The 27118-nt window shown below is 36.2% G+C and overlaps 1 long non-coding RNA gene across 1 annotated transcript in view; it reads right to left on the reverse strand.

Annotated features, from left to right (window-relative positions):
- Positions 1 to 791: 791 nt before the first annotated feature.
- The window catches only part of LOC115280381, a 32321-nt gene continuing 5994 nt past the window's right edge, over positions 792 to 27118 (reverse strand). The window contains exons 2-3 of the long non-coding RNA XR_003903751.1: positions 2977 to 3102; positions 792 to 959 (exon numbers count right to left, since the gene is read on the reverse strand). This is a non-coding gene — a long non-coding RNA (uncharacterized LOC115280381). The remainder of the gene's footprint in view (positions 960 to 2976; positions 3103 to 27118) is intronic.

Consider the following 27118-nt stretch of genomic DNA (forward strand, 5'->3'; position numbering starts at 1 on the left):
GCAAGCCAGGGAAGGACAGAGAGGGAGAAAGACACAGAATCCAAAGCAGGCTCCAGGCTCTGAGCTGTTAGCACAGAGCCCGATGTGGGGCTCAAACCCACAAACTGTGAAATCATGACCTGAGCCGAAGTCAGAGGCTCAAATGATTGAGCCACCCAGGAGCCCCAATATTCTGGTGTTACTTAGATCTACATTGTGGTTTATTGCCATTAGCATTAAAAATTATCCTTCTTTGTCAGGTTATAGACTTTGGGCTTGAATGCTTTGATATTAGCATTGTTACCCTGCTCTTTTTTTAAGTTCCATTTTCCTGGTATTTGTGCGTCCATTACTTTATTTTGAGCTTTTCTGAATCATTTTAAGTGTGTCTCTTGAATACAGCAAAGAGTTGGGTTACATTTTGTGAATTGAATTGGAACCTTATTTGTTCAATAGGTACTTTTTTGTTATGACCAATACGCTTCATCTCAACTATATCACAATATTTTGATTATATGTATTTTGGTTTATTTGTTATCCTCTAAAAGATGTGTATTTCTTTGCATACATGTGCAATATACACATTTGCTTTTTATTCTTTTTCTTTTTTCTTTTTTTTTTTTTTTGAGAGACAGAGAGAGACAGCACAAGCAGGGGAGGGTCAGAGAGAGAGACACACACACACACAGAATCTCAAACAGGTTCCAGGCTCTGAGCTGTCAGCACAGAGCCCAACGCGGGGCTCGAACTCATGAACTGTGAGATTATAACCTGAGCTGAAGTCAGATGGTTAACTGACTGAGCCACCTAGGTGCCCCACCTTTGCTTTATTCTTAAGTACACATGTGTATGTATTTTCTACAATGCTCACTTCAGTCCTTTTGCTGAATTTTCCCCAGTCATCATTCTGTGGAGGAAGTTCATCTCCTAGTAGATTTTTCAGGAAGCCATGGTGGACTCAGCATTCCCCAAGTTCTTGTCTGTTAAAAACAGTTCACACACCTGTTGATGTTTTGCTTGCCTGGACATAAAACATTTTCTTTCACTGAGTTTTCTAAAAGTGGTGTTCCATTGTTACTTTCCATGCTGATTTTGAAAGTAAATTGTTAGTCTAATTCCTTTTGCCTTTGTAAATATTTTATATTTTTGCTGGAGACCTTGAGGAACTTATCTCTTTGAAATCTAATCACTTTACTGGGCTATGTCTCAAGTTCATCATTCTGGTTTAAGCTTTCAGGTTCTCAGGGAGCTATTTCAGTGTGTAGATTCAGATTTTTTTTTGTTTTTTGTTTTCTATTTATGGAAAGTTTTTGTGGATTATAATTTTAATTGTTAACTCTCTTTCATTGTTTTTCTTCTTTATGCACTCCAATAATATGAATATTATTGCTTCTCTGCCAGTCTTTCATTTCTATTACTTTCTCTTTGACTTTTAGTTTTTAGTTTATTCTTTATGCTATTTTAATTTTTTTGGTTTTTTGTCTACCTTTCTTCAATGCCTTTTATTAAAATTTCATGAGTCTATTTTCCTTTGGGTGCCTGCAATTTATTATTCTCATTTCTAAGAAGACTGTCTTTTTCTTCTACTTCTTTCCTGAATTCAGTCACCTCTTTTATACTTTTCCTTACATTTTGTCCATTCTGGGTTAGGTTTAGAATTTTAATTCTAGGCAATTTTTCATTTCCTCAAATGCTTGAGTATATTAAATCTTATTTAGACTAACATGTGAAGTTATATTCTGCCCCATGGTTGTTATGTTTAGGATGTTTTCTTTGACATATGTGACATTTCATTTGCTTATTTTCTGCAATAGTTCTCTATGTGATTTTTCTTCCCTTTTGCTACTTTTTTCAGATTCTTAGTTAAATGGCCTCCATTTCTCTCAGCCTAAAAAAGTCCTGGTACCTGCATTTTTTTCCTTTTCTTTCTTTCCTTCCTTCTTTCTTTCTTTCTTTTTTTCTTCCTTCCTTCCTTCCTTCCTTCCTTCCTTCCTTCCTTCCTTCCTTCCTTCCTTCCCTGCTTTCCTCTTTTTTCTTTCTAGATTTTTTTTTTTTAAATTCAATTATTTTTGAGAGAGAGAGCAGGGAAGGAACAGAAGAAAAGGGAGAGAGAAGATCAGTCAAGCTCCAAGTTTAATGGGGAGCCCAACACGGGGCTCGATTTCACAAACCTGAGATCATGACCTGAGCCTAAATCAAGGGCCAGACACTTAACTGACTGAGCCACCCAGGTGCTCCCCTCAAAGCCCTGGTGCTTTAGTGGACTGCTTTGTTTTGTTTGTTTTATTGGTAGAGTCTTCTGATATTGTAGTTCCCTTTTGAATCATAAGACCTTATCTTTCCCACATTTTCTTATTTCTTTTTCACTACTGAATTGCCAAAGGGTATGTTTTGCCTTTGTTGTATCCCCAAATGTATGCCTGTGAAGACTGTCTTCTAAATCATGCTTAGGGGCACCTGGGTGGCTCAGTTTGTTAGGCCTCCAACATCGGTTCACGTCATGATCTCATGTTTTTGGGTTCAAGCCCCACATCGGGCTCTGTGCTGACAGCTCAGAGCCTGGAACCTGTTTCCGATTCTTTGTCTCCCTCTCTCTCTGCCCCTACCTGCTCACTCTCTGTCTCTCTCTGTCTCAAAAATAAATAAAACATTAAAAAAGAATATTTAAAAAAAATCATGCTTACCCTTTTGAATTGCATTTGTCTCTTTAAATAGTATCTGCCTTTTTAAATCATAGGTGGCATCTGGCCATTCAAGTCACATGTGCTTAGGAATCTCTGCCCTGCAGTCCATGTCTGGGAATACTTTTAGTATTTTCAGATTTAGAATGGATGTGGCTGATTCAAATAGTTACCAGGCTTCTTCACTTGCCCTTTTCCCTACCTACATTTTTCTAGATACACCTTTGCTCTGCACAGTTTCCCATAGGAAGGAAGGGGATGGGGCAGCATGAGGGATGATACTTAGGGATGCGATGATGTTTCTCTTTTTACTCACCCTTTGCAGGGTTGGCATTCTTGGTCTTCAAATAATGCTGAGGATATGGTTGTGTGTAGAGGTTCCGTGGATTTTGAAGTTATTCAGTAGCACTGGGGAGGCTGATTACTACACAGCTTTTGTTGCCTTTAGGTAAAAGTTTAAACATGCGTTGTCATAAACAGAATTTACTCTAATGTAATCCAATTTTTTAGTTACTTCCTTTACACTGAGTGTTTGTTTAAGAAAACTTTGTTCATGCTAAGGTCATGGAGATTTCTTTTTATGTTTTATGTTTACGAAGATATTCTCTTACGCTTTATGCTTGTTCAGGAAACGTTTTACCTTTCACGTTCTGAATGACAATCATCTGAAATTGATTCTCTCCTATGGTGTGAGCCATATTCCTTTCCTCCTCTGCTTCTTCTCCTGTCCCTTTCACACTCATTATTCTTTTCTCTGTGAATATCCAAATAATTGAGCACCATTTTTTTTCTCACTCTCCTGAAATACCACCTTTGTCAAATATCAAGTGACCATATGTGTTTGGGTATTTTTATAAATTTTTTTTAGTTCTATTTGTCTTTGTGTGTACCAACCTAAAAAGATAGTACTCACTGATACCTAAAAAGATAGTACTCACTAATTATTTATTTTGAGGGTACAGAAGAGGGGATGGCAAGAGAAAGCCAACCCCAAAATGCTGATATGAATTTACCATTTCATTTTTTTTAAACTTCCCGTTTGGAAATAATTTTAAAATAACAGAAGAAATGTAATAATAAATATATAAAAGTAGTACAAAAACAACTACACACCCTTTTACTCCTAAATACCCCAGGATGGATTTATTAAGAATAAGGATATAGATATATTCTTACATAATAACTAGAACACAGCTATCAATTTCAGTAAATGTAACATATTGTTTTAATTTAATCTACAATTCGTACTATAATTCTGTCTATTGACCTGATACTCCTATGGCCTTTGCCTTCCTCTAGTGCAGTATCCATTCTAGGGGCAGGCTTTTCTTTTAATTGTTATGTGTCTTTTAAGGTGTCATACGTCTTTGTCATACCTCCTTTAATCTGGAACAATAACACAGCCTTTCCTTGTCTTTAATGACTTTGACAGTTTGAAGAATACAACCTCCCTCCCTCTTTTTTCAAACAGGACGGTCCGCATGTTGGGTCCATCTGGGGTTTCTCATGGTCATACTCAGGTTACACATTCTTGGCCATAGTACCAGATAAGTGTTTCCTTATCAGGGGATCATCTTCAGAGGCACACAATATTGATCCATCTTTCATTGGTAATTTTAATCTTGATCATCTGGTCAAGGTGTTGTCTGATGTTTCCCTTCTATAATTCTATGACCCCTCCACCACCTTGCAAATAATAAGGACCAGGAGGGTGAGGCCGTAAGATCATGCAAATATACTGCTTCTCAGAAAAAAATCTCTTCCTGGATTTATCTTCCATGGAGAGTTCTTGAGTGATCAAATCTCTATTCTGATAGTAGAAAATGATTTTTCAGCTCCATCACTGCCTTCGCATCTGTCAGTTGGCGTTCAGAATTCTACTGTGAGCAAGAGATCTTTCTTCTCCCCATTTATTTACTTAACTACCTATTTATGTATACATATATACATATGTAATATTTATATTTGTATAGACACTTATAAAAATATTACCTATATACATGCCAACAAATTCATACATATATTATACATACATATTTTATAACTAATAAGCACAGTGATATCTCCAATTCCAAACCATTTCTATAGAGTTTTTTCATCTCTCTAACCACTCCATATTTGTACTTCTTTTTTCCACACTGAGAACCCCGGCTCCCAACAACTTCAGCACATTTACTCACTTGCTAAGTCCCACAATACAGCTATAATATTTCATGATTGCTTCCCTCATCCATATGCTTTGACAATAACAATAGCAATAAAGAAGCCCACTAAAAAAGATTTCAGGATTTATTTGTACTTATCTCTCACCATCTACTTTCATCTTGCCCAGAGAGAGGGGGATATCTATCTATCTATCCATCTATCATCTATCAGAATATACCTATATATCTATTTATATCCACCTGTCTATATCAGAATATATCTACTCATATATTATGTTTATAATATAATTACCTGCATTAGTTCTTTTGAATTAATTCTTTTGTTTTTACTCTTTAGTGTGGCTATGAACTTCTTTTTTTTTTTTTTAATATTTATTTTGAGAGAGAGAGTGCATACACACCTTAGCAGAGGAGAGGCAGAGGGAGAGAAAATCTCAAGCAGACCCCACGTTCAGCACACAGCCTGATGTGAGACTCAATCTCACAACCCTGGGATCATGACCTGAGCTGACATCAAGAGTCAGATGCTTAACTGACTGAGCCACCCAGGTGCCCTTATGATATTTATTTCAGATACTATTGGGTTCATATGTTTCAGGCTGCTTGCTGCTTTCAGTTGTAAGAGCCCTCCTTCCCTGTTATTATTGATTTAATTTTTATTTTTTGACTCTGTAAAACATTTCCAAACATTAAAACTTCACAAGCCGTATCTTCAGAAAGGTGTTCCTCGTTCTCCTATCTCCTCCCTTCCATTCCCCTCATCCCTTTGTAGTAACCTGCTTCGCTGTGTCCTGGTTTATCCTTCATGCGTTTCTTTTCATAAAGACAGAGATGTGCGTATAATTTCTTACTATTCCTTCTCTCTTACACAAAAGGCAGCCTATTATACATTCTCTATAGCATTCCATTGTTTTCATTTAAGGATACCATTTGGAAATCATTCTGTATCAGTTCATGGAGATCTCTGTCATTCTTTTAGATAGCCACAGAAGACCCTGTTGTGTATATGTACCTAATTTATGCAACCATTGTCCTGTTCTTGAACATTTTTGTGGTTGCCAGTGTTTTTTAATTGTATGTAATGCCTCAATGAATAATCCTAAGCATATATATTATTGATTGTTGGAAGTGTATCTTCCAGGCAAAGTTCTAGAAGTGAAACTGATGGAATGAATGCTAAATTTTATTAGATATTGCCAAAATATACCTTTTTCCATTTCTGTCTGTAGAGACAAACTGTTGAATATTTGCTTATCTAATGGATTGGAAAATGATTTCAGTGTATTTTAAAATCTTATTATGGGGGAAGTTGAGTGCTTTCCATGTGTTTAAGGGCCAAAATTCATGTCTTTTGAACATTTCTCTGGACTTTTGTGGACTTTTTACTATTCATTTTTTAGAAGTTATTTATCAAAGAAGGATAACATGTCTTTATCTTTCACATAGGCTGCAAACATTTTATTCTAGTTTGTCATTTGTCTGAGTTTGCTGATGATACGTTCATCTTGCAAACCATTTTTGTCTTTATGTAGTCAAATGTGAACAATCTTTTCTTTATGTGTCTGTAATTTTAGTCATAATTAGAAAACCTTTCTTATACCCAAGATAGAGAGGGATTCATCTGTGTTCTCTTTTGTACTTGCATAGTTTTGTGGGGCTCATTCTTAATTTACACTTCTGCCCCATTTGGAGTTTGTCTGTATGTATATTGAATGGACCTAATTTTATCTTTTTCCAAATGGTTACTCATTTGCCCAACACCATTTTTTTTTAATGTTGAGGTCATGTCAGGGAGCCTTTTCTGTAAAAAGCTAGCCTGTAAATATTTTAGGCTTTGTGAGCCCTGTGATCTCTGTTGATATGCTCAGTACAACTGCTCTCAGAATATGTAAATAAAAGGGCATGGCTGTCCTACAATCAGACGTCATTTACAAAGACAGGGGGAGCATCTTTTCTGGCCTGTAAGCTGTAGTTTGCTGAACTCTGGTCTGTTTTATTGCATTCATTTGTGTGTCTATTCATGAGCCAGGGTCATACTGTGTTAATTACAGAAGCTTTGTAGTATGTTTTAATGTCTGATGGTGGTCATCTCCACTCAGAGCCCCATTTATTCTTGAATTTATCTTTATGTATAAAATTTAGCATCATCCTGATAAGATATAAAAATCAGAAACTCATGGGAAATGTTATTAAAATTACCTTAAATTTAAAATCAATCCAATCTCAATTCTGTGCCTTATTTGTCTTCTGTCAGGGAGCCTTTTCTGTAAAAAGCTAGCCTGTAAATATTTTAGGCTTTGTGAGCCCTGTGATCTCTGTTGATGTGCTCAGTACAGGTGCTCTCAGAATATGTAAATAAAAGGGCATGGCTGTCCTACAATCAGACGTCATTTACAAAGACAGGGGGTGCATCTTTTCTGGCCTGTAAGCTGTAGTTTGCTGAACTCTGGTACTGAGGGAAATATTGTATTTCTAGTGTGAAAGTTCCCATTGTATAAATACTTTTTACACTACTCTTAATCTCCTTTTTTCTTTCTTATCCTTTTACTCTCTGATATTCCATTTCAAGTAATATCTGTTGATTCTATGACCTATACCTCAGCCAATAATGTTATCCTATTTTTCTTATTTTCTTTCCCTTCTCTTCACATTTAAAAAATTGTGTTCTCCTTACTTTGTCAGAATTAACATATTCACATATGATTCTTTATGGTTCCGTATTGTTTTAGTCCTAGCTGTACAATTTTAAATGTATTAAATCCTCATTGGCTGGCTTTGCACTGAATTCTTCCTGCCATCTTTTGTTTGAATAAAAACTAGACTTTAATAAATTGTTCAGGAAGAGCACATATGTACAGTGTTCACTAAGCAACTGCAAGAAATTGTGACAAAAATGTCTTTTTTCAATTCCTATAAATACAGCTCTTGCTTCCATTCAAGGTAGAGAAGATGATTAATTATTCCAAACTGTAATACAGAAAGAATACTGCATTTGGGGAACCTTGGCTACGTCTACATCTGCTTCCTACATTCCCCAATCCTGCATGCCTGGTGGAGCTGGGGCCATTCAGAGTTCTATTCCTTAGAATATATTTAGCCTACATTACATACTTAGTAAGCAGAGGCAAGCAAACGAACTTTTTTAGAATGTGAGCTTTTCCAAAGGAAAAACTACAAAACGATCTCAAATCCCAGACAAATAGAATGCAACATATGTATGTCCTAGGTAGCAGTTCTCATGTGTGGCAAAATAATGTTAGGCATGATGCGAAGTTCTGATAGTAATTTCCAATGACTTCCTTTTTGTTAACTGTTATGACCATCCATGAGAATTCTCTGGTATAATGTGTCTTCTCCCAACAAGCCTGGCATAGCATTATCCACAGGAAACTTTTCTGGTTTATTAAGCATCTGACATCAGCTCAGATCATGATCTCACAGTTTGTGAGTTTGAGCCCTGCATCCGGACCTCTGCTTTCAGCATGGAGCCTGCTTTGGATCCTCTGTCCCCCTGTCTCTCTGCCCCTCTTCTGCTCTCTCTCTCTCTCTCTCTCTCTCTCTCTCTCTCTCTTTCTCTCTGAAAAATAAATAAAATAAACATTTAAAAAATTTTAATGTTTATTTATTTTTGAGAGAGGCAGAGTACAAGCAAAGAGAGAGGCAAAGAAAGAGGGCGGCACAAAATCTGAAGCAGGCTCCAGGCTCTGAGCTGTCAGCACAGAACCCCATGCAGGGCTCGAACCTACAAAATGTGAGATCATGACCTGAACCAAAGTCGGATGCTTAACCGACTTAGCCACCCAGGCACCCCTCCACAGGAAACTTTTTACATGCTGGTTCTAACCATGGACCATGGAGGATTCTTTCTCTTACATTCCATTCTTTGGGCTGTTATGAGACCAAAATAGAAGACCTGGAGAAGCATAGTTCTGGAGAAAGAACCAGATATACAGAGTAGGTGTGGTGTGCCTTTGAGCTATGCGGTGAGAAGAAAGAAAGAACTAAGAGAGGAAAGTGAAGGACCCTGGTAAAATGAAAGAGAAACAAGACGCACAGACCATTCTTCCACCAACCTTCCCCATTTACTAAAGAAACTGCATGGAAGAGAGGGTAATAATTTCTCAGAACAGGATGATCCCCAATATTGAACATTATCCAAAATACAGTCAAGCATAGCACAAAAATTAAGATTTCAAATATACAATACTGCAGAAAAGTCAGAAAATAGAAGTTTCTGCTGATGCAAAGACTCTTCACAAAAGCATCCATTCCCTATTCTCTCCTAATACTCATCTCCATCCCATAACCTTACTACCTGTCTCATCGGAAGCCTTAACAATTCAGGTGTGTTTGAATATGCCTCACAAATAATAAGCAGCACCTCCAGAATCTCTGTCCAAGTCTATTAATAGAACTTACGAGCAGTTCTCAGAAAGGAGCAGATTTTATGATGGCTTCCACACACTATCTAATCAAATTTTATTTTTTCCAGGTCTGAACCACCATTCCTTTCCTGCAATTTTAATGAATGGAGAAATGCAGCCAAACTTTGCATTCTGCTGAGGATATCTTCAGAAGTAATTTGCCTTTTTGGGGAAAAGGAACTATTTTTGAGGGCTCTCAGAGATAATTATGTTCTAATGGAATCTTGGGACCTCCTTCCAGCCAGATCCTACCCACTAGAGAACCAGCAAAGTAGAGCATCCCAGTGTAGAGAAAACTCCATCATCTGTGAAGATCCAATAACTCCTAAAACATTAAGATCCTTGGGAAACGTTCAAATGGTAACATCCAGAAACATAAAGGATAGCTCCTACACTCCTAAATTTATGCCAAATATAGAACTTGGTACAAACTTGCAGGAAGACTTCGATCTGCCCAGACTCAGAATTCCCATATCTAGTTAGTTATGCTGAGGAGCACAGTCTGTCCTAAAATCTCAGGCCCCAGCAGAATGGAGAAGACCAGCAAAAGATGGCATTCTGTTGTCTTTTCCATCTCAAGAATCAGAACTCAAGGCAAGCGTGGTCAAGTGGATGCCAGGGTCTCATTAATTTCACCCATCAGAAGAGTCTTTCCTACCCTGGGAAAAAGTGAATAAGGCGTAGATAAGAGTTTAGAAACATCATTTTTAACAATCTCCATGTAGAGAAGGTTGTGAAAAATCTCTGCTATAAAAAAAACATGAAAAAGAAGGAACAAGTATTTCCCACTAATGCATTCCTAGTGGTTGCTATAATGAGAACAAACACGGACACTGAGTGTTCAGAATCACATTTGCAAATTGGGACTTCCTAGAATAAATCAATTGCTGAGTGGCATCCTGGCAAATGCCATACCAACAAACAAACAACAAACAAACAAAAACAAAAAACCAGCCAAATATTCAGCGCTGCCATTGAGAGTTCATGGGGTACTTGAGAGATGGAAGAAAACTTTACTGTTTTTTTCCAGATGATCCCAAACTGCTTATTTCTTTTTTTAAATTGTGACTCTTGAGAGGTTAAGAGTAGGTAGCCTCCAACTACTCAGGGCCTGACTTGAAATACAACCCAGCCAAGATCCACCTTAAATGGATGGAACTGATCATTTAAACATTTGAATATTTAAAGACTCTGTTGCCTCGTGGGGAACCCTGGATTTGTTACTGCCAGACTGATTTCCAATTCTATTAAAGCTCCCTTTCCAATGAAGAGTGTCAAGGGCACCGGGCAGAGCACTGGGGGACAGTAGTTGTGAGTGGTATGTGTCTGCTCACTTGTTGCCTTTCTCATGTGCCAGAACTGGCTGGGGAAGTGGAGTGAGGGCCCTCTGAGATGGACTGGATTGCAGTGGGCTGTGGCTGGATTCTTCCTCTCTCTGGCAACCCAGGCCATAAAAAAAAAGTCAATGAGTTCTCATGGCAACCAGATTTGGAAGAATCTGAAGTGGAGGCCAGAGGGCTAAAACATGCCAAACAAAGAAATAAAATCTGTCCACATAATAGGGTAATTCCAGAAAGAGTTGCCTGGGGGCTCAAATGAAATCTGATTCCTGATATTAGTGAATTTCCATCTTGATTTTACTTTACTATTTTATTCTGTCCCTTAATTTCCTCTAACAACATCAAGACTCTGATAAGCTAAGAAAATTGGTCTTAATTCTTGCTTGTGAACCTTCATCCTGGGGCTCTGGGTTTTCTTGGTTGCCCACTTGTAAAGTACCTGACTCCCTTAGCAAGCAAGTTACCCACATTGAAATTCAGAGCCAGGTTGACCCTGGCCGGCCTCTTTAAGATCTTTCAAACATCTCTGCTCAGGGTATTTCATGTACTTGTGCAGAAATAAAAAGGCAGCGGATTTGATTCAGAAGTTTGAGCTTTTAAGCTGCCTGTATATATACCAAAGCATTTCAGATTGAGAAAGTGTACATGGTGACTCTACTAACTTATCTGATTAAAAAATGTTTTATGAAAAATAAACTTACTCATTTAAGACACTAATAGTGGTGGAACTCTTTCACCAGCTCTGCTTGCTAACTGGCTAATTAGCATATATGGCCACACACATGGCCACGGCCATGCGCTTATATTTCTGATCTCCATCCCCTTTCTTTTAAGATGGAAACATCATTGATACCTCCCGCTATGGGCCAAGTATGTACAATAAGTCTAGAATTTGACCACTAAATAAATATTTGTTGATCACTTACTGTCCGTAAGACTGACCTTATGCAGGCAGCAAGGGATAGAAAAATGAGTAAGATCTTTGCTATCTTAAAGATGGGTATCTCTTACCACCTAGAATTTCCTAAAAGATCTGTCACACTTTTGACTCAAAGATTCTGGAAATAACAACGCTCTTGTCCACCATCGCTACGTTTACCCCGGAGTTTCAGAATGAGAAAAGACCAGGTGGGACTCAAGGTTGAAGTATATATTCCTTACGCTTAATTGATTTCCAGAAAGGATCTGCTCCTTACTTTACTCCCTTGTTTTCTACCGTGCAAAATGAATGTCCTGTGATATTTTAAGCCTTCAATTAGGATTAAAGTTCTTCAGAGCAAACAAAAGAAAATTGACAAATCCTATGAGAACAAAACATTTTTTTTTCATTCAAATTGGTTATCAGTCTCTTCACCCCAAAGTTCTGGTGAATGGAAAGTAGAAAAACTGCTATGTGCAAGAAGCTTTCATTCTGATACTATGCAATCCTGATAAAAGGAAGAAAATCCATCAAGGCCTAGAGGAGTTGATATGGGAAAACTAGCTGGTCTTTTAAGTCATTCTCCTGTCTTGTATATGATTTAATTGTGGAGAGAAACAATAGGATTGTTTCCTTTTTTGCTCAAGTTATCTTGATAGCTTACCAAGCATTAGGAAATTGCAAAAATTATATTAACATGTTGAAAAGAAAAATATGCCATGTCTCAATTATATGAATGTGCAAGTACTGGAGCCACGACTCTGAGAGTCTGTGGGCTATGCAGCTCACCTTTGGGAGCTATGCCTGTGATTTTATGATATGAACCAGAGCTGTGCAGACCGCTCCTGAAGGAGACTCAGGATCCTTTCCTTGACAACTTGAATGATGCTTTCCACAATCCTGCCTTGCCACTTCAGTCACGGAGACTCCCCACACTTTCTAGTGAGGGGCGCCATCTCACCACCTGCAGGAACAGCCTGAATGTGCCTGTCTCCCCTCAAATAACCCATATGTTAATGTCTAAACTCAGGATATGACTGTATTTTGAATACAGGCTTTTTAAAGAGGTAATTAATATTAAGATAAGGTGCAGAGGGCAAGACCTCGTGAAGATTCAGAGAGAAGGCCATTTATAAGCCAAGGAATGAGGTCTCGGAAGGAACCAACCCGGCTGACACTTTGTTCTCGAACTTACACCGTCCAGATCTGTGAGGAAATAAAATTCTGTTGTTTAAGCCACTGAGTCTGTGGTGCTTTGTAATGGCAAATTACAGTTTGTGATTAGCAAACTAATATACCAGGCAAACAAAGAACTCAATTCTTTCTTGTTGTTTTATAGTTTTCAGCTCTATGGTTCCTCATATTGTGATTAATAAATGCTATATTATGTTACACTACAGATATTTTAAGAATCTAACACTGACACTTAGGAAACATTTAGTAGAATTTTGAGTAAATTAAAAACATGGGATAAAATATATGTACCAAAGCTTGATTTGTGGTAAAGTTTTAATTTTATAGTGAAAAATAATAAACCAAAAATAATAATTAATTAGAAACTGATAGACTAACATGCTAAATGAAGGGAGAAGACTGAGTAAAGTGATAGTGAAACTCATAATCCTACAAGTAAGACAAGTAACTATTTTAATAAGATTGAGAATAATAAATATTGCAATATTTTCCCTTTTTTAAATTATTCTTTACTCTGGATTATAGCCTAAAAAGACAATATTTTCCAACATATGTATCGCTGTGCTGATTATACTTACAACACATGTGGGTATAGGGTGAGTGTGAAATTTTGTTCGAGAGAAGAGAAAAAACTGAAATCCAAAATTACACCTTCTTGGAAACAAAATATGTAATATCATAAAAGCACACAAAGTCGAAGTCTTTAGCTTGGAAATCTTGAATGAGATTTGGTGGCTTTATGAAAAATGTATGTATTTATGTGTGTATTTTCTAAGGAAGGGATCTAAACTTTTATCAATCTCTCAAATAATAACCACTTCCTAAGAAGATGAAGAACTGCATACCTAAAGCATAACTCTGGTTAAAAAAAAGCCCCCACATCTTAGCAAGTTTCAGTGACACTTTAGAATTGGAAAATATGGGACCCACCAAATTCCATGTTGCACGAACATTTGTTAAGTATTATGTCTATGGATTTGGATAGAGAAACACTGTTTTGTCAGAAATACGAAGTGTGTGTTGCGTCCGTGTGTTAGCAGGATAAATTCCATATCTGTCTGCAGTAACTGAAGTGTGTTCCCACCCAGTGTCTCCAAGAAGGTGTCAAATAACAAAGTCATACAACTTTTAAAACCACAAAGCCCTGAGATATCATATCCTATTATTGCAGGAGAAAAGGGGAACTGGGAAAAATGGAAATGTCCATGGTGATCACTGAAGTGAACAGACATCTACTTCCTGGATGTCCAGCCAAGAGCCTTCCGGCTCATGTCATCAAAGGGCTGGACATCCTCTTCCTGTCACCACAGAAAGAAGTGTGTTTTTACTGGACTTCAAGCCCATTTTGAGGCAAGAAAGAGATGTTTACAATGACTTTACAAGCTGAATTTCATTTGTCCTCTTCCATTAGTTCTGCCCCCTGCCCAACGCTATTCTGCAACTACCTCATGATCAAGGGGCTCAATGGAAGGAGTTTTATTGGTTTGCTGTTTTTCCTATGAGTTCTCTGAGCTTGCCTCTCTTAGCAGACTTAAATTTGACATATCATACGGCCCAGGATAAATCTCTATGGTGTCTTCATACACATTAGTCATTATAAACTTCTTAGATTTTATAGACTAGTTGGGAAGAAACATATACTCTTTACTTTTTCTAGCTTTATCCTTTTTTTAAATCTTAGCAAATAGGTCATCAGACCCAAACAAAGGAAGGGCATTAGTATAGATTTATTATCCAAAGCCATTCCAACTTCCCTTGCTTTCCTATACAATCAAAGTGAAAATGAAAATACTAGCATCCTCAACCTGCTGGGAACTTATGGTGACAACATGCCCCATGTCTGGCCAATGAGGGCTAAGATAAAGCCTATGGATTAGATGTCTTAGAAAGTTTTTTAAAAGGATCAGGCTCAGGTAGGTAGCATATTTCGTAAGTTCCTTATCCTCTTTCCTTTACTTCTGCCTGAAATGAAATGATTACTAGAAGTGAATCCATTGTCTTGTGATATGAGGGTAAAACCAAGTGCTGAGGACAGCAAAGCTAGAAAGTAGAAAAGAACAAAACAAAACTTGAATTCTTGATGTCATTGTTCAGCTACAGTCTCAGCCTTGAATGCTGTACCCTGGACTTCTGCTCTTAAATGAGACACATAAACCCATTATTCACATTTCATGCTGCTTCAAACCTAATACCATCCTGAATGATAGAACAGACATTCTAATGCAGTTAGCTGGGAATAAAAGGACCCAAAGACAAAAGTTATGCAAGATGTGTTCCCTCTTCAAACCACACTGCTTCGAAGATCCTGGCAGAAATGGGAACGACAGCAGATGAAAAGTTTTTGGAAACTTACAAAACTTTCTTATGATTAATATGGGATACCTGAATGATTATTAAGGGTATGCCTCAATACAAGACACAGCAAAAATAGCCCTGTGGGATCCTACATGTGTATGAGGGAAGCCTGAAGCCAAAGCTGCTTACTCCATTACTCTGAGTCTGCTTCTTTCTAAACCATGCAAAATTAGATACAATTATATGCTCTTATGGGACTATCTGCAAAATGGTTGCTTATAGCTCCCTCTTAGTGCCAAGGGAAAAAAATCTTCACAATAACATTTTCCATTTTTTTTAAAGTACAGAATATTCATTTATGGCCTACTATGTGCAATGCACTGAGCTAAGGGTTGAGCATGAAAAGATGGAAAGACATAAGTCTGACCTTGAAGATTCAATTTAAGAGTCATATAGTTCTATATAGCACTGTAATGGTAAATAGGGAAATATATATACATATATAGGTATATATATGTGTGTGTATATATATGATATATGATATGTATCTGTATATATATCAAAAGTTGTAGAAAAATATTATTAATTTGAGAGGAAAATATTAATTAAATGTTAATTAAGCTCCTCTTCCCACCCCAGGACTGTATGTCTTCACCTCAACTCCTTATGGAAATCATGCACATAATTTCACCAAAAATCCCAAACTCCAACTTACACTGAATATATATAATGCACTAAGGAAGGTATAATGACTATTGCTGATATACAGAAAAGTATCAATTTCTTATATGTTATTTTGGAATCAGTCAAATTATAAAGTTTTCTCATCTCAACTGTAATGTTTTTTGTTTTTTGTTTTCCTTAGGTACTCCTAGTAAACCATTAAATCATCAGCAAAATGAAATTAAGAACAAAGCAAAAAATAAACCCTAACAATTTAAATTTGCTTTATTTTCAGATTTTTTTTCTGTTTATTTTCTTCTGTCTAATTTCTTTCATTGGGCAGTGCCAACAAATAGGATTAAATGACTGAAATGATAGCGTTTGGTTCTTGCCCTTAAGGGGAATCCACTTGCAGGATCACTAAACACACACACACACACACACACACACACACACACACACACAAATAGACTTAGTAACAGATGGATTCTAACTTCAACAGATGCTAAGGGAGAGAGAAGAAGAAGAATGCAGGCCATATGGGTTTGAAAGAACTACAAATCCAAATTTCTTTTTTACTAAAAGGTAGATGTAATCCAGCAGAGTTCAAGCAATTCCGTCTGGATGACCCCTTTTAATCTTCCCTAACAAATCCGAGTTGGGTCTTAGAGGGACATAAGGTGGTGTGGGTACTGTTTCCTCAATAAAAGAAAACAAAAGTCTTACTATTGACTTACTACACAGTTTGGGATATGATACTACTGCATTCATTGCACAAGGTTTTCATGAGTGCCTATGACTTACACAGCCCATGACTTATCCCTGTATCTGATTTTTGATGCTAATAACACCTCATCCCCAATAAGGTTAATTGACTAGAGAAATCAGTAACCTTTAATTCCTGAACTTCATTGGGTTTTGTTTAAGGGTTTAGTTGATAGATATGTTTTTTTCTCTCTGACTTACAAGTGTTCCCTCAAGCAAGTTAGTAACTTATTACCTCGTTATATATTAGTTAATAAGTTGTTGAGACGGTGGAAGTTTTGTGGCAGGTCAACTTTTAACAGAAGATACCATTTGTTTTTTTCTTTTTTTAATATTTATTTTTTTATTTTGAGAAGGAGAGCAATTGAGAGAAAGGGTGTGAACATGAGCAGGCGTGGGGCAGAGGAAGAGATAGAGAATCCCAAGCAGGCACCATACTCAGTGCAGACCCTGACCTGGGGCCTCCATCCCACGACCTGAGATGAAATCAAGAGTTGGACATTCAACCAACTGAGCCACCCAGGTGCCCCAATAGAAGACATCATTTGTAACACAAATTAATTTATAATGTCTTCTACAATTTTGTCTTTTCACTTCTTTGGGATACTTAACACGAAAGTATATTACCACAGTTGAAATCACTTGTTACATAAACAGTTTAGTGGCACTTCTTTTTCATCTACCAGGTCTCTAATTTATGTGTTGAGTGCAATATATTCTAGTAAAATGAGTAATTGGGAATGCAGTTACATGCATTCCTTTGATAGCATAATTTAAAAAAATATTATCAACTTCCTGAAATGTCAAATGAAGCCACTTAAATTTCAGTGTGCAATTTTTAACTTATCTATAGACGTATCCTGAGACAGTAATTAGATGGGACCAAAGTCATAATCATTATATTCTATAAGTAATGGACAGTGTATAATACATATCACCTTTCCAAAATGTCAGAGAATTTTGCTTTTACTCTGATCAGTGAAAAGTGCAGTTAGAAAATCTATCAAAGTTATTTCATTGACTATGTTACTTTTTGGAGAAATCAAATTATTGAGGCATTTGGAAGGAGAAAAATGAGGGTTATAAAGTACTGGATACTTGATTATAAAGCATAGAGAGTCTATCACATTTAAATGTTTTAAAAACAGCATTTCACACTAGGAACTCCAACCAACAGTTTTAGGCATCAATTCTTTGAAAAAAAAATGGTTTACCTAAAATCTAACCACTGATTTTCAAAATTGGATTGTAAAGAGCATTGTTTTTCTTTGCTTTGGACCATAAACTAAAAACTGAAACTCATTTAACAGGAGAAAAGATGAAATTATATGTGTGTGTGTGTATGCCTTACTGAATAATTATGTATATTATATATTAAATATATATGCATATACATATATGTGATAAATATTTATATGTATAATAAATATGTGTGTGTGTATATATATATATATATATATATATATATAAGCTCTTATATATGCAGGGCCCTATGCTAAGTGCTGGGGATACAATGTGAATGAGAAAGACATGGTGTCTGCTTTCATGGAAAGAGCTCAAAGATTAGCCAGTAAACAAAGAAGCAATTTAATATCAGCTTGTTATAAAGGCTACTAAGAAATTAAACAGAGTGAGGATAGATACGGTGGTGACCTACTTAGATACCATGGTGTGGGGAGGGCTTTCTGAAGAGGTGACGTTTGGCCTGAAGGAGGAAAAGAAGTGTTTCAAGCATTTGTGTCCATTCCTGGGCACCTGATCCAGTGATCTGAGGATCTCATTGATCACTGGTATCAGATGGTGGATCCTATTTATAATCAAACATAGGTATAGTAAAGAGTCCATCTTGAATGTGTAACAACTCTAAAACAAGTATGAGAGGTCACTAGAAAGTGAACTCAAATAAAAGAGAGTCCAAGATGTATGTCAGCTGGTAGCATTAACTGTAGATAAGGAAATCCAAGTTGTTGGAAAGTTATTTGTCTGCATAACTGGACAGGAGAGAAAGATGCCAGAGTAGTGTTAGCCCTCTGCCCTTACCTCCTGGTTATTCAGCAAGGCAATGCAGCATGGCTTTTGCCTATTGCAGTTGAAATACCCCGTTACACTTTCATTCGTCTTTTGCTGGTTTCTGGAAATGTCTCCCCTCATTTTCATTCTGGTAATTGCACTGTTTTCCTTTTAGAGAACCTTCTTTTCCCTGTGGTGTGCAATATTAGTAAGGTTGTAAATTACCATTCCCAGCCTGACCTTCCCAAACCAGGCTACGGCTCTCATTCAGAGACTTTGAATCTTGAGCTGAGTGATTAAGGATGGAAAATGTAGTTAGAATTCATTTATTCTAGCAACAGCACATGATTTTTGACTGTCAGTAATTCCTGGTGTGCATAGCCAGAGAATAGCTTTTGTTTCCATGAACTTTTAAGCCTGACTTTCTATGTTCAGGATTTTGTCTATTCTATTAACCATGGAATATCCTGCCAATAAATTACTTTTTTTTGCTTAAATTATTGAGGATTTGTTTCTATTGTCTGCAACCAAACTTCTCTAATTCTTATGCTTCCCAGAGGGAAGCTATGATATCATTCCAGAATGAAGTACAACCATAGAAGTCAACCAAATCAGGAAATAGCCATTATTTTACAGAATCCCTGACATTAAAAAATAATATTTGAAATGGAGGGGAAAAAAACTTCTCTAGCCAAGATCATGATAATTCTGTGTTTCAACAGTGATTTGAGAAAACGAAGATAGCATTTTCCATAATTATTATTAAAAGATGCAGTAACACTAATTAAGCACTGATGCATATCAATTTGAGACAAGGATATAATGAGACACAGAAAAGGAATTTAAAAAGGAAGGTCCTGAAAACATTTTCAGAAACATGGTCCAAACCAGGAGAACAGGAGCTTCAGGAGAGAGGCAAACATGAACCATTATGAATGAAACACATTACTGACTTCTTATCTCTAAAAATGAGCAGTGATTGGACTAATCAAAGAAGATTTGGGGAGAGGGGTGTTCAGGAATGACTCCTGCCCTAGGCAGGTATAGTGCCAGGGAACCATGACCTGAGGACACTTCATTTCAACAAAGGGACAGATGTCTGCCAAGAAGACTTGATGGTATGGAAATAAAGCTTCCTATTATGAGTATCAAGAGACCAATATCCTCATCTAGTAAGTGAACCCATTGTTTGGAGACAGTGAGGAGCAGAATGGATATTATAGGAATCAAATCAATGAAGGAGAAGACAAACAAAACAAACTCAACAGCATGGAAAGGACAAACAGGCTTAAATGAGAATGGATGATAAACACTGAAGATGCTTTCAACAAAACAACCAACATAAAATAAGAAATAGTGATAAAAAATAAAAGTACATGAAAACCCTTAACATATATGGGTTTAACATGTCAAAATATGTGAGTCAAAAGCTGCTCGAACTGCAAGGAGAAATAGATGAATGTACTACTTCTGTTGAAGATTTCACATCCTTCTATTGGAAATGGACAGATTCAGCAAGCAGAAAATTGGTAAACTAAACATCTTCAATCAAGTAGATATAATTGACATCTATAGACTACTTCATCCAACAATAGCTGAATGCATATTCTTCTGCAAGCTCACATTTATGAAGATAGATCACATTCTGAGCCATAACATACATTTTAACAAATTTAAAAAATAGAAATTAGACAGTGTCTGCTCTTAGCCTGCAATGGACACAAAGTAGAAAACAATATCAGAAAGATAACTATAAAATCCCAAATGACTTGTGTATTAAACAACACATTTATAAATAACCCATTGAGAAAAGAAGAAATCTCAAGAGAAATATTTTTCAAGAGAAATTTTAAAAAATTCTGAATACAAAACTTATCAAACTTTGTGGGATAAAATAAAAATAGTTATTAGAGGGACATTTATGCTATTGAATTTGTATTTTAGAAAAGAAGAAAGATTTAAAAAAAATCAGCCAATATAAAGCTCAACCTTAAGAAATTAGAAAAAGTAGAACAAATAAGGTCCAAAGTAAATAGAAGAAAATAAATAATAAAAACTCCACAACCAATGACATTGAAAATAGGAAACCAAAAGTTGATTCTTTGAAAAAGATCAGTAAAATTGAGAAGCCTCTAGCCAAGCTAAATAAGAAGAAAAAAAAGACAAAGACACAAATCAATGAAATCAGAAATGAAAGGGGGGCTATCACTACATACTCTATAGACTTTAAAAAGTTAATCAAGGAATACTTTTAACAAGTCTATGCCCATGAATTTGGTAACTTACATGAAATGGACCAAATCCTTGAAAGACACAATCTGCTAAAACTCACACAAGAAGAATCAGATGATCTGAATAAACTTACATCTATTAAAGAAATTGAATCCATATTACTTTCCAAAACAGAACACACTACTGGTTGATTCTACTAAATATTTAAGGAAGAAATTATACTATCTATGATCTCTACTAGAAGATAGAAGCCAGGAGAGTACTTCTTAACTCATTCTTTGAGGCCAGCACCATCCTAATACCAAAACTAGACAAAGACATTACAGGATAATAATAAAAGTACACATCAATATCTCTCATGAACATAGATGCAAAAATCCTCAAGAAAATTTTACCAAATTAGATCCAACAATGGTAAAGAGAATAATTAATACAACATGATGTTGACAGAAGGACAGACACATAGGTCAACACAGCAGAATAGAGAACTTAAAAGATGTTTTCAATAGGCTTTTGACAAAGTTGCAAAAACAATTCAGTGGAGGAATGATAATTGTTAATTTTACTTATTTTATTTTTTTCAATATTTCAGTTTATTTATTTTATTTTTTAAATTGTAGTCAGATAACATACAGTGCAATATTGGTTCAGTTTCAGGAATAGAATTTAGTAATTCATCACTTCCATACAACACCCAGTGCTCATCACAAGTGCTCTCCTTAGTACCCACCACCCATCTAGACCATCTCCCATGCACCTCACTCTGTCAACCCTAACCCTAACCCTAACCCTATTATTGAGTCTCTTGTGGTTTGTTCTCTTTTCTTCTCTTTATGCTGCCCTATCCCATATGTTCATCTGTTTTGTTTCTTCAACTCCACATATGAGTGAAATCATATGGCATTTGTCTTTCTCTGACTTATTTCACTTAGCATAATACATTCTAGCTCCATCCATGTCATTGCAAATATAAATTTTATTCTTTTTCATGGCTGAGTAATATTCCATTGTCTCTATATACCACATTTTCTTTATCCATTTATCAGTCAATAGATATTTGGGTTCTCTCCATAGTTTGGCTATTGTTGATAATGCTGTTATAAACATTGGTGTGCACGTACCCCTCTGAATCTGTGTTTTTGTATCCTTTGGGTAAATACCTAATAGTGCAATTGCTGAATCGTTGGGTGGTTCTATTTTTAGTTTCTTGAGGAACCTCCATACTGTTCTCAAGAGAGGCTGCCCCAGTCTGCGTTCCCACCAACAGTGCAAGAAGATTCCCCTTTCTCTGCATCCTTGCCAACACTGCTATTTCTTGTGTTGTTAATCCTAACCAAGGAATGATAATTTTTAAATAAATATGCTGGAGCAGTTGGGACAAATTTAGCTTCTATCTACATTTCACACCTAATATAAAAATTAACTCAACATGGATTGCTGATTTAAATGTAAAATATAGAGGCGCCTGGGTGGCTCAGTCAGTTAAGCATCTGACTTCAGCTCAGGTCATGATCTCATGGTCTGTGGGTTGAGCTCCGCATCAAACCTTGGGCTGACAGCTCAGAGCCTGGAGCCTGCTTCAGATTCTGTGTCTCCCTTTCTCTCTTCTCTCCTGCTTGTGTTCTCTCTGTCTACCAAAATAAATAAACATTAAAAAATTAAAAAGAAACAAATGTAAAATATAAAATTTTTATTACAAGTAGGATAAAATTTTTCATTATGACTTAGGGCTAAGCAAATAATTATTTGACTTGACACCAAAAGCATGATATGTCAGGGGAAAATCAGTAAATTGGGCTTTATTAATATTAATAACTTTTGCTCTGTGAAGTCCCTTGCTAAGAAGATAAAAAGACAAGTCACAGAGTGGGATAAAATATTTGCAAACCATTTTCATGAGAAAGGACTAATATTTAACAACATGAAAAACAGTCCCTTTAGAAAATGGGCAAAAAATATGAAAGGACATTTCACTGAAGAAGATATACAGATGGCATAGAAGCACATGAAAAGTTGCTCAATGTCATTAGCCATTAGGGAAATTCAAAATAAAACCACAATGAGATATCGCTAAACATCTACCAGAATAGATCAAATAAAAAATAATGACAGCATCAAATGCTGGCAAGGATGTGCAGAAATTAGATCACTCATGCATTGCTGATGAGAATGTAAAACGATACGGCTTCTATGGAAAATAGTTTGGCAGTTTCTTTGTAAACTAAACATGCAACGACCATATGACCCCGTGATTGTACTACTGGGCATTAATCCCAGAAAAATAAATCTTATGTTCACCCAAAAACCTGTATACAAATGTTCATAACAGCTTCATTGATAATAGCCCCAAACTGGAAACAACCCAGATGTCCTTCAATGAGTGAATGGTTAATGAACTTGGTACGGTACTTCCATACCAAGGAGTACTTCTCAGCAGCAAAAAGGGGCAAATTATTCATAAGCACAGCCACTTAGATGAATCTCTAGAGAATTACGCTGAATTAAAACATTCCAGTCCTAATAGGTTACATACCCCTTAGTATAACATTCTCAAAGTCACAAAATTATAGAAATGCAGATTTGTATTTCCAGGAGGTTAAGAAGGGAATTTGCTGCAGTTACAAATATCTTGACTGTGTCAGTGACAATATCCCTGGTTGTGGTATTGTGCTAAACTTTTGGAATGTGTCACCACTGGAAGAAGCTGGGTAAAAGAGTACTTAGGATTTCTCTCTATTACTTCTTACAGATGCATGTGAATGCATCTCAAAAAGTTTTATTAAAAAATAATTTACTGGGCTCACCAACCCAGCAATTCTCCCAAGTATATACACAAAAGAAATGAGAGTTGAATCAAACAAAAGAATGTTTATAGCATCCTTTTTCATAAGAGCACCATTTGGAAACAACCCAAATGCCTATCAGCAGTAGCAGAGATAAATAAATTGTAATATATCTGTACAAAATATTACACAGCAATAAAATAAAAAGAACACACTATTTCTATATGTTCCAACATGGATGAATCTCCCAGGCATAATGATGAATTAAAGGAGCCAGACACAAAAGTGGACATGCTGTATGAGTCCAATTTCATGAAGTTCAAGATTAGGCAAAAAAAAAAAAAAAAAAAAACCCTGACAGTGAAAAATGTCAGATCAAAGGCTCCTGCTGAGAGAGATGTGTAATCTGGGTAGTGGTGAAGCAGGTATACCTAAATGTCAAAATCCAAAAAGCTATGCCCTTAAGGTTTGTACTCTTTGTGCAAGCATACCACAATAAAACAGGTTTAAAGATGTCAAATGTTTTTAAATAGAACAAACTGAAAATACTGTGCTAATCAAATAACACATCTCTGCAGCCTATGGTGTAACTGTTTATGACCTGTGTTCTAGAAGAATTTTTCACCTCAATTTAGAACTACTATAAAACGCAAAGACAGCTGGATATCAGGAATTAGACTAGAAACTGGGCCATCAATCTTCCATCCAGCAGTAGAACCAAGGGCAGTGTGCAAGTAGCACAGAAGCAAACAGATGCCAGGGCTAAGACAATTACCCTCTGCAGTAAGCTCCGAGAGGGGATAAGCCGCAAGACAAGCGTGAGTAAATTAACGACAGAAAAATGGAGCTTACCAAAAAACAAACAAGGAAGCCAACAAACAAAAAGCCATAAAAGAAAAACCAGAATTCATTCTAAAGATTTAAGAGAAAATCCCTGACATGATTCCTCACTGGAACCAGAATGGGAGTGGGAGAAAGTTTTACTTCCTCAATATTATTGAAAAACTTTGACTTGGGTGAAAACACCATTGTATGAAAAGAGAGGTTAAAACGCCATGCACTAAGATTAAAATGCAATGAAGCATATAAAAAAAATGAGCTGGATCCTATAAAGAATTAATGGCAGAGAAGTAAATATGTAGCAGGAAGCCGTAAATGCACCATTACAGCTGGTGAAGGGGAGAATTGATATGAGGACAATGTAATCAGTGCTACAGAAAACAGCCTGAACTGTTTTCTCTAAGAATGAAGAAAGACAAAGCAAGGAAAGTGGTAAGATCCCAAATGGAAGACAAAACCAATGAAAGTAACAGCAACCAATAAAAACCACAGATCTGATATAGATTTATAGATGTTAATTCAGGATGAAACCAGGATATTGCAAAAGAAGCAATAAGCACATAATTAGACATAATTCATCAAAAAAAGAAAAAAGAACCAAAAAGAAATCCAATTGTGTTATATGCAAATAGAAAGGATTAAGCATGTACCAGACCAAACTGAAGAAAATAGATGCATGCCTAAATACATGCTAGCCTAGTATTTGAATAAAACAGAATTATTTTAAAAAGTTCTTAGGAGCTTGTAGGCAGAAATTACAGGTTTTCTAAAAAAGGAGCCAACCTCACTGGAAGACAACACTATAGCAGCTCCAGAACTTTGAAGGAAAAAGGTTGTATCTGAAAAATTATAGCTAAGTTTCTTTTTCTTACATGAAGGCAATGGAAAGATAGTCTTAGATGGCTTTATGCAAGGATTTACCTTCAAAAAATATTCTTAGAAAGATGCCTTCACGTCCAGAGAAATAAATTTTTAAAAAAGTAGAAATCCAACAAAAGGAACTTTTTGCAATCAGAAAACTGGGTGCCTGGCTTGTGAGGAACCAGAAAAATCTGTAGGAGGCAAATCCCCTCAAACTCACAGCCAGTTGAACCGTCTGTGTCTATTTCCTATGAAAATGGTGAGGATACATCAACCATGACCTAGAGATGGGGCTATAAAATAGACAATTTCATCGCGAATTACCATAATGACTCCGTTGTTAAACAAAAAAAAATAGCCCTTAGATAAAAACCCTCCCTTGGATTCAGAGATTAATTATATATGATTTATTAAAATGTCAAAAGCAAAATCTAATCCTATAAACTGGAATGAAATTTAAACAAAATGCTAATCTATTTAAATGTAAGCAACTGAAATAAAATTGAAATTGTTTTCAGAGAATTGCATATTTGTTGTAGAAAAATCAAGAAATCCAGATAAGTATGCAAAAGGAAATAGTATTCTAACCAAGACTTCAACTCTCAAACATCCTAATAGTTTCAACGTGGAAGTATTCTTCCAGATTTTTGCCAGTGTGTATTAGTATTCCAAAATAAATGCTTTAAAATTTATAGTTATACCCACAGAGATATATATACATGAATATATAAAACCTACATTTGTTCCTTGGCAATAGAATGCAAACAACTTTTATATATCAGTACATATGCTTCCATAACATCACCTTTGCAAGCATCGGAGGAAGTAACCAAGAGGATAGGGTTCGGAGCTCTGGTTGACCCACTGCATGCTGGGCCCAGGCAACTGGGGAGATTGCCCTCTGCACCTGGACCAGTAGTAGATTTCACCAAAGAACTCCTGAGTGTGCAAACCAACTGTATTGGAGTATTACATTGTGTGTCTATAACATAATTACTTAGCTAAAACCTAAGTTTTTCCCCCAATTTACACTATTATAAACAATCAATCACTTTGCAACATAGTGCATGTCTCTGAAATAGACCTGATATACATGATATACATTGATAAGAACTTCATATACAGTACAAAATTATCATAAATCACTGAAGAAACCGTTGTTTATTTTACAAGTGTGTGAAGATATATTTACTTGAGGGAAGAAAATGAAAGATTATCACTCCACTCATACTGCAGATACTTTAAATGATTAAAAATAATACAGATAGATAAACATCAGCAGATACTACAGCCAAACATTTATGCAATCTCTGAATAGGAAATGCTGCCTCCCACAATGTAAAAACTGGAAAATGTCACCGAAAAAGTACTCATTAATTTGACATAAAAATTTTAAAAAGCTGATGGCTTAAAATTTCAGCAAAATTTAAAAGTAGACAGGGGCACCCGGGTGGCTCAGTTGGCAAAGTGTTTGACTTTGGCTCAGGTCATAATATTGCGGTTCATGGGTTCAAGTCTGGCATCAGGCTCTGTGCTGACAGCTTGGAGCCTGGAGCCTGCTCTGGAGTCTGTGTCTGCCTCTCTCTCTGCTCCAACCCCACTCACGCTCTGTCTCTGTTTCTCAAAAATGAATAAACATTAAAAAAAGTTTTTTAAAGTAAAAAATAAAAGGAGACAATAAGCACAATACTATTTGTTATGTCTGGCCGATACTCTTCATGTGCAAAGCACATTAAAAAACCACTAAAAACCAGTAAAAAGATATTTGTTTCCAAGTTCTCATAGGACAATACTGGCTACTTAAATTTTTAGCTTTTCACACATTCTTAAAAAATCAACATTGAGAACAAATAGAGTGCTGCAGGGCCCGCTTCTGCAGCATGACTAGGACACTGAACCACAGGTCAGATGACGTGAAGGCCAGAAATAAATCTAAAAACAGCACAGACTACTCCGGAGCCCTCCCC

The sequence above is a fragment of the Suricata suricatta genome, chromosome 2, assembly GCF_006229205.1.
Source record: "Suricata suricatta isolate VVHF042 chromosome 2, meerkat_22Aug2017_6uvM2_HiC, whole genome shotgun sequence".
Classification (NCBI taxonomy): domain Eukaryota; kingdom Metazoa; phylum Chordata; class Mammalia; order Carnivora; family Herpestidae; genus Suricata; species Suricata suricatta.